The sequence below is a fragment of the Geospiza fortis genome, unplaced genomic scaffold, assembly GCF_000277835.1.
Source record: "Geospiza fortis unplaced genomic scaffold, GeoFor_1.0 scaffold171, whole genome shotgun sequence".
Taxonomy (NCBI): domain Eukaryota; kingdom Metazoa; phylum Chordata; class Aves; order Passeriformes; family Thraupidae; genus Geospiza; species Geospiza fortis.
Window position 1 is genome coordinate 9826248 of NW_005054313.1, and position 15317 is coordinate 9841564.

General features: G+C 52.1%; 1 protein-coding gene across 1 annotated transcript in view; it reads right to left on the reverse strand.

Annotated features, from left to right (window-relative positions):
* LINGO1 (leucine rich repeat and Ig domain containing 1) overlaps window positions 1-15110 on the reverse strand; it is a 141725-nt gene extending 126615 nt beyond the window's left edge. Inside the window, exon 1 of the mRNA XM_031055874.1 lies at window positions 14941-15110. The gene's annotated coding sequence lies outside the window, so the exon portion shown is untranslated. The remainder of the gene's footprint in view (window positions 1-14940) is intronic.
* Between the last annotated feature and the right edge of the window lie 207 nt (window positions 15111-15317).

Below are 15317 nucleotides of genomic sequence, written 5' to 3' on the forward strand. Positions count from 1 at the left end.
TGTTTCCATGCAGACCCCCAGCTTCCCTATGACTTAGCCAACCTCTGCCCTAGGGACTGAAAAAGGAGAAAAGCCAAAAAATCTTGATTCTTATAGCTAAAACCAAATGTGTCACCTCAGTAACAAATTGGCCTGCTTGCCTGGCAGAAATTGCTCTGTTAAAATATATATCCATATTATTATTTTTGAGCTGCATTTCCCAAATCTGTTCAAGAATGGGGAGGTTTTCAAGTCCCCATGGACAGCAAGTCTTTCTGCTCCCTTCCCAGCACCCAGCAAGGTAATTATCTGCCAGGAGCCCTGGGCTGTGCCACGGCTGGTTACACTGCTAATTAGCAGAAACAAGCCAGTCCCCTGGGGCACACCAGGTCCATCCCCATCCCTCTCTGCCTTCTTCCTCCTCCTCACCCTGGAGGGCATAGAAGAGCATCTTATGTTTAGCACTGGGAGAGCCTTGTACTCCTCCCCTGGGTGCCAGAGGTGCAAAGGTACTCCTGCCCACCTGTGGGACAAGGGACAGAAGGACCCAGGCAGCACCTATTGCCAAGAAGATGCTCTTGCCATGAGGCTACCAGGCACATGAGGACACCATGGAGAGCACTACTTCTGCTGGTACCAAGAGAATTACAAAGTGCATAACTTAGAATCTGGTTTAGCCTCTTCTGGAGGGATACCTAGGAAGTGGAGGCTTCCCAAGAAATCTTCTCTTCCTAAAATGACAGGAAAAAAGCTCTGATCTTGGAGGCATTTAAATCTTCCCCCCAAGGACTTCTCTAGTTTTTGCTCCTCACTAGTTTTCCTGTCTCTTCACCAGGCAAAAGTCACATTTCAATAAGCCATCGGCTTTGCCAGGAGAAGGGCAGAGCTGTGTGCTGCCAGAGTGAACACTGGAAGGCAGGAGAGGCACGGGAGGGCACGGGAGGCAGGAGAGGCACAGGAGGCAGGAGAGGCACGGGAGGCAGGAGGGGCACGGGAGGCAGGAGTGGCACGGGAGGCAGGAGGGGCACGGGAGGCAGGAGTGGCACGGGAGGCAGGAGGGGCACGGGAGGCAGGAGTGGCACGGGAGGCAGGAGGGGCACGGGAGGCAGGAGTGGCACGGGAGGCAGGAGGGGCACGGGAGGCAGGAGTGGCACGGGAGGCAGGAGGGGCACGGGAGGCAGGAGTGGCACGGGAGGCAGGAGGGGCACGGGAGGCAGGAGTGGCACGGGAGGCAGGAGGGGCACGGGAGGCAGGAGTGGCACGGGAGGCAGGAGGGGCACGGGAGGCAGGAGTGGCACGGGAGGCAGGAGGGGCACGGGAGGCAGGAGTGGCACGGGAGGCAGGAGGGGCACGGGAGGCAGGAGTGGCACGGGAGGCAGGAGGGGCACGGGAGGCAGGAGTGGCACGGGAGGCAGGAGCAGCTCAGGAGGCAGGAGCAGCACGGGAGGCAGGCACGGGCAGCGCTGGGAAGATGCCCCTCGTGCACGTGATGCGTCGGGAGGAGCATCCCCCAGTGCCTGGCCCAGCGAGATGGGAGGGAGCAGTCAGAGCCCAGCCACCCTACCAGGATGGCTTCAGGCTGCCAGGATGCCACACCACCATCCTCCTTGCCTGCAGCACCAACGGGAGCTCGATGGAATGTGCAGACGGGTGTGTTCCCCACCCTTGGATCACGGAGTGCACACCAGATCGCTGATCTGAGGAACGCGGACGGCACCTTGGGCTCTCCAGATTTACACCCATCCCTTCCCAATGCTTCGGTGCAAGACATCCGAGGCCCCACACCACCAGGAGCAGGGACCTTGGATCCCAAGGGAGCAGCAACAGCAAGAACTGGGGCTGTTCTCACCATGTATGCTGAGAACCAGCACCAAAAGCTCCCAACCTTCACAGCTGAAGCTACTTATCCAAAGCTATACCAGCACTCAGAAAGGAGCTCCAGATCATCACTCCAGAGGATCCAAGACTCTGCTGGACCGTACACACAGGTTGTCCTCCTTCCCTTAGAGTTCCCTGCTTGGGCTGGATATCCCACCCTGTCCCAGGGAGCCTTGGGTACGGCTGAAATAGCCCTCAGCTAGCCAGTGCAAGCCCAGAGCTTGTGTGCTCCCAACATCAATCCCTGCCCCACTGCTTGCTTGTTTCAGCTTCCCCAGGAGATGCACATGGGGCTGGTCCTGCATACCAGGGCTTCCCCACAGAAAGAAATCAGTGGGGCATCTCCTGCTATTAATGGGCAGGATCCCAGGCAGTCCCTTGAAACACCAAAAGTGGATTGAGCACAGGACTCATTCCCATCACCATAAGGAAGACAGGACTACCCCCCCCCCCCCCACTAACCCCCCTTTTACTGCAAGACTCTGGGGCCCCCAAATGTGTGGAGCTCCTCAAAAGCTGCACCACCCCAGCTGGACAGGAGGAACAGGCACTCACCCGGGCACCGTTCCTGGGTTATTCAAGCTCCTCTTCCCATTCCCCCCACTCAACCAAGAGCGAGACCAGCTTGCAAGCCAGCGCCCGCTGCTCCACGCTCACCTGTGCTCTGCCCCTCCGGAGAGCGGCTTGGAGCTGCTCAGCCTTTGCAACAAACTCCCTTCCGCAGCAAGACATCAGCCTTTGGGTGCTGCCTGCCCCTTCCACGCGCTGGCTGCTCTGCCTGCCTTGGGGATTTTTTTCCTTTTTTCCCTTCCACCCCGTAGCGTTTTGAACGTGCAGATGCCCCAGCTTCTTAAAATTCAGCCTGGGGGCGTGGGAAGTGTTTTGGAACATGCCCAAGCTGTCTGCTCCGTGCGTGCATGCTGCTAAAAACGATCCACCTACTGCCCCCATCTCCTGCACCGCTTGTCAGCGCCGCCGTGCCTTTCCAAAGATAAGCAAGTTTACACACGCAGCCCGGGAGCAAAGCCCCAGGAGCAATCCCATGGGGCAGGGGGGAAATTCTCTGCTCAGGCACCAGGCAAACCTTCCATGTAGCAGTGGACAAGGAGCAGGGTGCCAGGTCTAGTGGAAGGTGCTCTTGCACACATTAGGGGGGTGAAATGAGATCTTTAAGGTCTCTTCCAACACAAAGCACTTCATGATTTTATGATGGACAGCACTGGGAATGATGCCCTTGAGCCAGCACTACCTCCATCCCCCCGTGTCACAGCAAGGGTGGAGCACCGGGAGAACACATGAAAAAAAACAATTTACTTGCTCTTGAAGGATGCAGTGGCAGGGGAACACAGCCACCCTCATTACCATGGGGTCAGTGTCATGGGCTGCACTATGAGAACATTTAGGACACCCAGCTCAGCAGCCCTGCCCGACAGCTGAGCGTGTGTGTGGTAACACGGTCCAAGGGAGCGTAACGCATCTCCTCCCCAGCAATCCTCAAGGGCTCCACCAACAAATAATCAAGCTACAGAGATTTGACAAATTAACCTGTAAAACATTGCTGGCAAAGCCCAGCTTGTCTGAGACACCAGCAGGCAGCTCTCAGGGGCACCCAACCAGGGTAACGGAGCAAGGCCAGCACACACTAACTCAGAGCCTGGCTCCAGCCACCAGCACGTTTTAAAAAAAAGGGTATATAAACCACTGAGGCTGGGATTTGGTCAGGAGAGATGGGCTGAGCCCTCCTGCACATGCACAGTGTACAGTGAAGGCTCTAGGTCCCCAAGAGAAAAGGACAGCAGGGCCAGCTCCAGCCCAGCAGCCTGGCTCTGGATTCAAACACAAGCTGCTCAAAATCAGTGACAAGGTTGCTTTTTCTTTTGCTTTTAAATCCCTCTGGCAATCTGGCCTTCAAGTGCTCATCAATCCATTCAGGGCCGTCTCGCCCCCACCACATCACTGCTCTGCAAATTTGAGTGAAATTGATATTTTCCTATCAGAAACATGAATTTTCAAACACACAGAACATTGGATTTGAAAGCTGACTTTTGTTGGGAAGGTGCCTGTCTCTTTGTTCACAAAAGGGCTCATTTTTCCTGGAAAAGGGCCCAGATTTTGAGTGAAAGATCAATAACATGCAGAAAACGGGTCCTTTTATTTAATTTTGCCATGATACTAGAAAGAAAAGAAAGAATCCAATGCTGAGACTGAATGATTTCAAAATATTTTGCATTTGTTTACCCCAGTGCCACGCTGGAGCATCTATTCAGAGGAACTCAGTGGGAAGGATGCAGCCTTTGGGGCTCCTCTAGAGCATCCCTTTATCACCTGCTGGTACCCCACTGGGACAGCATCCCTGGCACTGCTCCAGTCCAGCCCCAGTCCATTTTTGGGGGTATTATTAGAGATTTAATTGCTGCTTCCTTTGCCCTGCCTTATCCAAGGAGCTCTCTCACCACAATGTTCAAGGGTGACCTTCTGCCTACACTAATTATGAGGAAGGGTGAATCAAACTTAAAATTGCAATTACAGCCAGGGTGGGGGGAATAAAGGAAAAAAAAAATCTACACCACGAAGACACAGCATTCAAGATGCCGTGCAACAGTCATGACATGCTGCATCCTCCCCATCCATATGGGGGAAAACTAACACTTTGGCAAATTTATGAGGATGTGTGAAAGTGATTATATATTCCTGAAAATATCTCAAGTGGAACGGCCTACCTGGCATATTTTGTTAGTCATGAAACACGCTCCTTCCACCGACTGTAGTTTGTGGCTTTCCATCTGCTTAAATACTTTAAATACTGAAACTTTCTTCTTTTTTTTTTTTTTCCTAAGCTGAAATAGCACACCAGCAGCAGAGTGCTGACTCAGGGGCACGGGATGAGGACATGCTCACCCACCAGCAAAGGGATGCAGAAGATGCCATGCCACAAGGGCAGGAGAGCAGAGGATTCACCACATGGGTGGTAAGTCCTGCTGCCCCTGGCCAAGAAAAGCAAGAGGTCAGCTTGTGTTAGTTAATTAACTGAATTAATTGAATTAGTGTCCAGCAAGGGAGCACCAAGAAAGAATATTATTTTGGGTCAAGTGTGGACATGAAAGGGAAAAGGTTAAAGGAAAGAAATGGCACTGGTTGGCCATTTTAATTTCATTTGGCCAAGAAAAAATAGGCAACAGTTGTAAAGGTTACAGGTCATTGCTGCCAAGCCCAGATTTTAGCTAAATGGGGTTTATGGGCACTTGCTCCAGGACAGTCAGCACCCTGATCCCCCCAGTTCCTGCTTTCATGGGGAGCAATGCCCCTTTTGTCCTGGCAGAGCTGAGGAAAAGGCTCCAAGGCATCAAGGAGATCCAGGCCTGCTTCTCTCTTGCCCTCTCCTGCTCTTTAGTTAAGAGTTTCTGTTTTACAGCCCTGGCTGGAGTTTCAATGGCCACAGTGGCTGGATGTGGGGTGTTCCTGCACGGGGATGCAGCCAGAGCTCAGCACTGGCAAGAGAAAACCCAGCCAAGACTCCCAATACCAAAGGAGATGGCCAAGGGGCAGCAACAGCAGCAGAGGAACATCCCCTAAAACCCCATTCCCACCAGGGAGGTGCCTTTAGATGTGCTTGAGAGTAGTGAGGCCCTGGCACATGGTACCCAGAGCAGCTGTGGCTGCCCCTGGATCCCTGGCAGTGTCCAAGGCCAGGTTGGACAGGGCTTGGAGCACCCTGGGATAGTGAAATGTGTCCCTGCCCATGGCAGAGGGTGGCACTGGATGAGCTTTGAGGTTCCTTCCAACCCAAACTGATTTTACAATTCTACTATTGTGTACTCTGGAAAAACTTGGAATATCAACACTGTGATTTATCCACAAAGGGATCATTTTGAGTCATTGAAGCAGTTATCTACTTGTTGCATGAAGCAATAGCAACTGTGCCCCTCAAAGCAACAGTGAACAGCACTCAGGGTGTAACTACAGTGCAACTTCTCTTTGCGTGATTACAGAGAATGATCCAAGAATGGGAGCACCTCGGCCGAATCACCTCCCCCTGGGCGTGCAGGCTGTGCAAGAGAAACCCCAGGCACAGACACACACCAGCTGAAGCAAGGACCAGGGGAATATGATGAGCATTTTCCCAAATGGCAGTGCAAAGCTGAATATTAGGTGATTTGTGGCAGATTTCCTCCAAGAGAAAATCTCTCCTACCATGGTGGTAAGGTTTTCACAGCTCATTTGGCTTTTCATTTGCTGAACGGCTTTGAGCTGTTCTCCCTTGCAGGACAAGGCCTCATCATTTGTGTTTTCTAACAGGGTTTTTTTTTTTTTGCCTAGGAGAAAACCATCTCTCCTCCTGCTCTCTGTGAGCCTAATTCTGCATCTCCAGCTGACATTCAAGGGTTTTAGAGTTACTCTCACTTTTCAGGGGGATAAATAATCTTGGAGGGCAGGGGTTTTTTTTCAAGGTCCAATACCCAGAGAAGGAGTTTCTCCTTCCAAATGCACATAGTCCCTGAGAGAAATAATCCCATGGGAAATAATCCAGTACAAAGAGGATTTATTGTATCTTTTCACAGGGTCTTTCTCACTAACAATTGATGAGTTCATAGGTACCAATATCCATTAGAGGGTTTATTTTATTTCTTGTTAGAAAATAAAAAAGGCAGAGCCTAAGAAGAGTAAAACTAGCCACAGAGACTGAAGACTGACAGGAGCTGCCTGGCAGACAGTGAGTGAAAATGCTCTGACAAGATGAAATGTTTTTTATTTCATTGAAATCACTCCCTTTCCGAATGACTAATACACAGCTATCGCACCATGGATATTTCCAGAGTGATGAGATGTTTTTAAAATATCTCACTGTGCCTCAAAATATCTCACTCTGGCTCAATAGATCATCCAAAACACCACCCACGGAAATCATAAATAAATAGATACTATAGTGCTGTAAAAGAGCAGACTGGCCAGGGCCAGGGCAGCATCCTTCATCGGGGAGTTCAATGAGGCCACTGAACCCCTCCCCTCGGCACGTGGCTCCTGCAGCCAGGCTTTGTGGAGGTGGAGACACTGAGCCCTTGCACATGGAGCTGGGCACCTCCTACTCTCCCAGCACCTTCACAAAGCTGTCCTGTACAGCTCCCTGATGACACAGATATCTCCTTCAATGAGCAAACTGGATATAAGAGCTACAGTGGACCCCACGGTCCACTCAACCGCCCACACTCAACAGCACAGCGGCCACCAAGAAGGCAGGTGACATTCTCTGGCACATGGGCCGCCCCTGGAAATCCATGTGCCCTCCAGGGGACCCCCACTGCCTACAGCTTCAGACCTCAAGCTGCAGGAACCAGAAACACTCCCTCCTACTCCCTGCCCCAAAACACATCGCTCCCATCGGGAAAGGGACACCCACACCCTGGGCACTGGTGTGGGTGTCGCTGGCACTGGGCGACGTGCTGGAGGGGGTGACTGCCAGCCCAGCAGCCTCCACACCCCCTCACCCTGGGTGGCAGGGACCAGCCCAGCACAGCAGAGCCGGGAAAATCCCCTTCTTCTGACAAAGGGATTGAACCAAGCCAGGAAGCTCCTGCTCTCCTGACAAAGACTCCAAGGGATTGCAAGGACTTAATGGTTGCAAAGCTGCCCCCAGGCAGCTGATTTTTTACACATTTGGATGCACTTGCTCCAGGCTTGGAGAGGGTAAAAAGCAGCAAAATGGCAAGAAGAAATCAAGGAGCAGGGCTGACTTGCCTTGCATGTGCTCCAACCATTCTGTGTGTAGAGAGGGCTCATGCCAGATCCCCATGCCATTGTCCTCCCTGAAGGGAAGAGATCAGAGTCCCATCCCAGGCTGGGACCCCGGTACAAGGACAACTCTGCTTGGTAGCTCAAGCAAAACTCCCAGAGAGTTGGAGTTCAGACTTATTTTTGAAAGTTCCCTGGATCCTGATGCACACAGCTTAGATCCAGCCCAAGGAGAGCTGTGACTCTCAAAACCTCAGCCCAGCCCAGCCCCAGTTCACTCTGCAGAAGCTGAGTGTCCTTCTCTTCCCTAGGCATCACTCAGGCATCACTCTTTGATTTGCTGATTGAAAGCAAAGAGAGCAAATAATCCTGAGGAACTGAAAATGGGCTCTTTTGCTTTTCTCAGCAAGATAAGAAAATGGTTCAGATCACCCAGGCTGTGCTATTCCTAAGTTGTTTCCTCATTAGTGGCATTTACTGAAGTACATTTTGAAACTTTGGGTGATGAAGCAGCTTTTCAGAACAGGAGTCAGACTATATCCTTTGGAAACCACAGACAGTCTGATACTTGTAGTCTTCTTTTCAAAAGGGCAGAAGCTTCTTGTCCAGCACAGCAGGAGCGGGTAGATTCCCTGGGTTCAAGGAAGAAAAACACTTTGCCATAGAAATTGTACATGGGAGCATGGGAACCCAGCAGCAATGCAACCTTCACAGAGCTCTGCCAGCTCCTGTCCTTCCTGTCAACCTCTGCTTGGTTTTTCCCTAAATTTCCCCTTCTTCCCACTGGGAACAGGCAGCACTGAGAGGCTGCAGAGAGATGACAGAGATGCTGCAAAGGCAGGAGGGAGAAAGACAAGGCCCTGCATTTCCAATGAAGATAGCTCCAACATCTGTCCTCAGCCACAAATGTATTCACCCGCACAGACACACTCATCAGATGAGGCTCTAAAATATTTACTGCCCAAATATCAATCCTCATAAAGCCAGGCAGCCATTTGGGCTTGGGGAGGGGGAAGGAGACGGGGTGGGTTGTCAATAATGTCATAACCACGGGCAATTTTATGTATCTCTGGAAATGGCCAAGGAACACGCAGCTTGACAGATGTGCAAACGGGTAATGCAGGCTCCCTAGTTATGAGCATGAGGATGTCAAGAGGAATAGATGAGCAGTAATTCAAAGTATATTGGGCTTAGAGAAGTACATGGGCACCGTAATGAATGCGGGATGGGCACTGCGGTGGAGGGAGGGCTGAAGGAGGATGAGGAGGGAGTGGGATGATGGCCAGAGAATGCAGCCCCTGTAGTGAGTGACTGAAGGGACAGGGGGACCAGGCTGGGCATTTGGTGGTCTGAGTCACACTACTATAGGGTGCTACTGCACCAAGGGAGGTGTCAGCCTGTCTGCTGCTGGACCAACCTCCAGGCTCCTTCTTCCTCCTTCACGGCTGCATCTCTACACAAACCTCTCCCACCATTGTGCCACCTTTCCTTTCCCTTGCTCTGAAACTCAAACTTTTAGCCAAATGCCTATATTTTTCACCAAGAGTCAAAAAAACCCTCACCAAGGAACCAAATTATGTTTCAAGTTTCATCTCAGTAGAACTACAGCTTTTTTTTGCCTTCATCTCCAAACTAGAAAACAAACCCGACACCGCAGCAAGGGCTGCCGCCGCCCCCCGCGCCCGCCTGCGAGGCGCAGGCACTGCTCACACCTCTGACTGTGCCTCGCCCGGCATTTCCCCATCGCACCCCGGCGGGTTTTAAAAAGCAGCATCACACAGACGCGCACTACGCCCCCGGCCGCACGCTCCCGCCCCCTGCGCACGCTCCCGCCCCAGAGCCACGAATCGCAGCCGCACGACGCCACGGAGGCTGGCCGGCTTCCAGCCTGGGGGGCTGCAAAGAACGGAACACCAATTTCATAGGGATGGGATGCTGGGACACTTCTGCTCAGGTGTTTAGTTTGGAGGAGTGGGGCAGCACGGTGCAAAGAGGACCATCACCGCTCCCAGCTGACCTCACTTGGCCAGCCCAGAACAGCGCACATGGACAACTCAGCTCCACTCATTTTTCCGTAAGATTCGCCTCCTTCAGCACTTCTGGCAGTGAAATTCCCCCTCTCCCACGTCCTCCAATGCTCTTTGAAGGGACGCAGTCATTGGCTGTGCCAGTGGAGCCACGCACACCCTTCCTCCCTTCTCAGCTCCCGCAGAGTTCATCATTTTTCCACACCCTGGTGCTTTCGGAGCTGGGGGGAATTACTCATGAAGGCAAGCAGGCACCCCACACACCAGCAATCACCATAAAGGTGGTTTTTCCTGTGGAAAAATCCATGAATCACTGTAAAAGTCAGTCAGGCTCAAATCAAGCCACACTACTCACCATTGTTTATTAAAAAGAATTAATCACCAATCTTTTTCTTGGCCGGATTTATGAAATATGACTTATCCCAACCATTCACTACTAAGTTGTTACAATATCCAGCTGCAAACATCCTCTGTGTGTGCTCTGGCAGCCTTCCCCATGGCTCATGGTCAAATGACCAAAGACTGAAAAAGCTTGAATCTTGAAGGAGTATTTCCTACAAGTCTCAGGCCCCAGATTTTCACTCTGGGATACACTGCTGGCACTGGCTGCTCCTGTGAATGCACTGCTCAGTGAAAAGTCCCACTGGAGCTGAAGAGCCCTGGGGTATTGCAGCTCTGGGCAAGGGGTGACACCATAAGGAGGTCAGGGCACAGGCAGAGCAGGAGCTGACACACACACAGAGCACAGGTTATCTGCCTTCCATAAAAACACTCTGCCACCATCCCAACCAAGCTACATGCAGGCAGGTACCAGGATGGTGAGGCAGGGGCTGGCATCACCTCTGCATGGGCACAGCAGCTCTGAGCCAGTGAGACAACCAAGCAGTAACAAATCCTTAATGAAAAAAAATCTTTTTCTTTCCAAAAAATGTCCTTGTTATAATTTCTTTCTCCTGGTGGCACCCTCCTGTGCACAAGAGCTCGGCCATGACATGGTGTAAGAGCAGGAAACTTCAATGCCCACAGTTGTGAGAGCAGAAAAGAGATAATTGCACTTCTTACAGCAGCACTAACTTATCTTGGGGAAACTTTCCCTGCTAATGAGGCCATTCTGTTCAGACATTCAGCAAGATTTGAGAGGGCTGGTGCTGCTGCCAGCCCATCATGGGTGCAGGCAGAGGGCAGGCAGGGGTAGGAAAAGCAGCCCAGGAAACCACCACCATGGTCCCAACCTCATCACTTTGCAGCTTACTGGAGCTCAGTTTTCCTGACCTGGCTTTAATTTATTTCTCTTTAAAAACAACAAAAAAATCCCACTACATCAGCTATTGTCTGCTCTGCCTCCTCTTGCCTTTGGCTACATGCTGGTTTCAAGGCATCTCCTGGCAGAGCTGCACCTGCCATCCAATCCTAGGCCTCTGCAAAGGATTTTCTTTCTGCATCAGTGCCCACACCCGTACAGGTCCCAGGGAGGCCATGGCTGGCACTGCCAGGGGCAGCTGGGGACAAGCTCTGTGTTGATGAGTGCCAGCTGCTGAGCAGGATGCCTGGGCTGCAGCAGCTGGAGGCAGAGGTAGAGATTTGTGTACTCACCTGGAAAGGCAGACATCCTCTCATCCCTTGCAGAGCTGCTGGGAAACCAGCTCCTGGCTTTTTTCCTAGCTTTTTTCCATACTCCAGCTACTGTGAGCAGATGCAAAATCCCCTCTCCCTTGAGTCCAGAAAACCCCACAGCAGGAGCAGAGGTGAGACAGCTCTGCAGGACAGCCAGCTTCCAGGAAAAATGCTTGGAAGGTGGCAGTTGTAGCCAGATGGGATTGCATCTCTTGTTTTGAAGGGAACCATGGGACAGTGCCTGCAGTGTGGCTCTGCTTTGGCACATCCCAGGCTGAGCTGCCAGCGCCAGCCTCGCTCCTCATTGGCATGCCAGGCACCTGCCTCCCAGTGGCATGGGGCTGCTCTTCCTGCAATCTGTGTACCCAAGCAGCAGCACCAGGAAGGCTTGGAGAAGTACAGTGAGAGTGGAGGAAAGGAGGGAAGGGAGAGAAAACCACAGCTGAGCACAGCTTAGGCTGCAAAGCCAAGGCTGGCAGTGTTGCTCCAGTTACCTGCACGACCTTGACAAGCTGCAGGGAGGAAGAGGAAAGCCTCCAGTGGCAGCTCCATGTGCTAACAGGGACAGGGGAAGGCAGGCAAGGGACAGAGGGGTGGGTGCCATTTGGGATGTGCCACCCCAGGAAGGAGCACACCAGATGGACCAGGATGTTTTTTTACCTCTGTCTCAGCCCCAGAAAGGCAGCTCACAACCCACACCTTCTTTGGACAGCATTCTGTGGGTCTTGGGTTTGTTCCCATGGGAGCACATGTGTAGGAAGAGGTGAATACCTCATGTCACTCCTCTGGGACCCAGCACAAGGCAGCAGGAGGGGGAGTAGGCTCTGCCTGTGCTCCCCAGAGGGAAGGGCAGCCAGCCCTGTTCTGCCAGGCAGAAGATGCTACCAACACACAGGCAGGCCCCCGAGATCACAGTGTGTGTATCTTGAGAGCTCAGAATAAATATTTAAAGGTGGAGGGGAAAAAAAACCTGTTTGTCTCTGTGAGCAAGTTCTCTGTCTTTGCTCTGGGATTTGAGACAGAGACAGAAGAATGACAAAGGAGACACAGGTTTCATCAAATCATGGGCACATCAGAAGCGATGGCTTTCAGATGCCAGCTTTGCTGCAAGACAAATTCTCTCCCAGCCAGATGCCTGACAACCCTGACAGCCCTCAGGGACTGCAGGTCTGTGTTCCCTCAGACACAGGGGCTGCAGTGAGCCCACCCTCTTACACCTCTCCGCTCCAGCCAGGGATGGGAGCCAGGCTGCTCCCCAAATCCCTTTCCAAGCCAGTAAGAGCTGGTCCTGACCTGTGGGGACATGTGACCCCTCCTTGCCCAGTCCTGAGAGGATGTACAAGGTGATGGGCTCTGCACCACAGTGTTGGACAATTGTTCCCAAATCCCTGTCCCCACAGCAGAGCTCTGCCAGAGGAGCAAACCATGGCTCAGCTTTCTCAATGCCACACAGGAGCAATGGCTGGGGGAAGGATGGGAGGTGACAGCTCTGCTCAGCTCCCAACATCCCTGTGCTGGGCCATCACTCAGAGGCAGTGGCCAGAGCAGCCACAGAGAACGGGATGTTCTGTATCACAAGGCTGTCCTTAGGATGCTTTTATTTCCAGAGAGAGCTCATTAGTTCTGGTTGTGCAGGAGTTCAGGGTTTTTTTCTCCCTGTTACTAAGAGCTGGAAAACTCCACTGAATAACATCTCTGAGCACGGGTGGAACAAAGACAGGGCATGGCGGGGAGAGGAGCAACTAAACCAGAGATAATCAAAGCTATTGCTGCAGCCTCACATCACTTACAATCTCCATCTCCTTTGGATTTCCCAGCTGGACTGGTCTCTGCTTGCTCAGCCCCACTCACCATTGTGCCAGGGCTGCAGGGCTTGGCTCTGCTCGGCTCCAAGGGGGAAGAAGATGCAGAGCAGAGTTTTAAATGGCAGGGAACTGGGCTCAAGGCAGCCCACTGGATCAGATGGGATGCCAGGAGCTAAAGGGACTTACAAATTCACTAGCAAGGAGGAAGGCTATCTCTGGCACTGTCACAGGAGGGGTTTAACACAGGCACATCCTACCCAGGGATGCTCCAGCTGTGATGCCTTGCTGCCATCAGTGTGGAGCAGCTGCCTCCTTACCAAGCCCTGGCACTCCTCTCCCATCACCACAGGTTCAGCACATGCTGCAGGAGATGCAGCCAAGAAATCACGTACCAACAGCAGGAGATAAGCCACTTTCCCAGATATGATCACAGGCCCCATTATCTCCTTAACCCTTATGCATTCACTTATCCATCCCAGATCTATTCCTCCTTATCTAAATTCTCCTCCTGTTCATTCCCATCTCTCACCATGGTTGGTCTCTCCAGAAGCGAGGAGGCAGCAGGAGAGCCTGATGCTCCGGGCAGCCACTCACCACAGCTAATGGGATAGGCTCTGATTGACTGGCCCCAGTGATTGGAAGTTAATAAAATGTTAAAAGCAGCCCTATAAATCACCCATGCAGGAAGTGACCTGGACAGGAGGCCTAACGAGTTAGCAGAGGTTTTATTTAAAAACCATTTGTCTGAGAAGTGCAACACAAAGAGTCAAATAACTCTTAGGAAAACAGCAGTGATGGAGCTACTGGGAGGATTAGAGCTGGCTGGATATTTACAGCCTGAGGATGTCCGTCTTCCCAGTGCTAACTGGCCTCTGCTTCCCAGCTGGAGCATCCCAGCTGATCCCAGCTCCAGGTAGGGAGCTCCCAAAGTGAACCAGGACAAGGCAGGTCACAGTTCTGACTCGTACCTTTAGCTCTCTGGGTCCACTGTGACTTTTTCACAGACCTCTTAAAACAGGAGTGTCATGCCCATGTCCATCCTGTGACAAGCTGGTAGCATCCTCATTTTCCTCCAGGCCCAGCTCCTCTGCCCATGTGTGGGATCACACATGGAGAAGCTGCTATTCTCATATGCTGCTGCACACAGCTGACATCTCTGTTTGCATGGAGAAGCTTGAAAACAAGAGGTCCCAAAAATCTCCAACTCCAAAACCACCCCAGAAACCAGTTTTTGTTTTCTAATCCCAATTTCCACTCCTCTTCCATGAATACTGATTTTGTACCCATTAGGAGGGCAGCTGGGCCACATCAGCCTCAGCCCCTGCTCACTCCCCACAAGCTCAGCTCTACTTTTTTAACTTTTAAAAAACCCTACTGCTGAGTGCAAGGAACAGACGACGGTGTTTCCCTGGGAGAGGGACTTGGCCCCCACCCAAATGCCCTGCCCCAGCCATTCCTTACTCTCCCATCACAGGAAGCCTCCAATACCCCAAAGACCTTTTACAACTGGGAGGAAAGGTGGCTCATGCTTGGGAAGCCTCCAGAGCATTGTTAAGAGGAAAATTATACACAATTATCCTCGGGAGGTACATCAGGGAAGCAGAGGCAGTCACAAGGCACCAGTCCCACCCAAGCTTGGCTCCTTGCAGCAGCAGAGTAGTTTCTGAAACTATGAGCAAATTCCAATGGGATACAGTCTGCAAGGAACAGGCTTCACCAGCAGCTACCTCATCTTCAAAATCACCTTTTAATTGCAAGAGAAGTTCCTATCCCCAGGCCAGCACCTTTCCTCCCAGCAAGACAAGGGGGAGAGGAATAGGTAGGAGATGCAACAACACAGCAACAACCTGACTGCACTTGAATTGGCCAAGTGAAATTTGGTTTCCTTTGCTTTTCACGGGCATCCTTACCTTGGGAAGGATGCAGAGGCTTGGTGCACGTGCAGCTGGTTCTCCTGGCCAACGATGAGCACCTTCCAGGGGAGCAGGGAAGCCTAAGAGTGCCGGGGGGCTGCGGCTGGGAGGCTGCTCCGGTGGCTCTGCAGGCACTGAGGGCAGCTCATGGCTCCAGGGCACAGGGGGCTGTGGGTGGCAAGGCACAGAAGGTGTCAGTCTGCAAACACACAGCCTCAAGCACACACCAAGCAAACCCAACCCCACAGAAAGGCTGACTTGAAAGTTAGGAAGGTGAAGAACTTAATATATTGATATTTTTCTGTATTGCTCTTATTTCCCCACCTTCTCATCATCAAGGAGAGGAAACCAGTGGGATCTGCTTAGATCTGGAC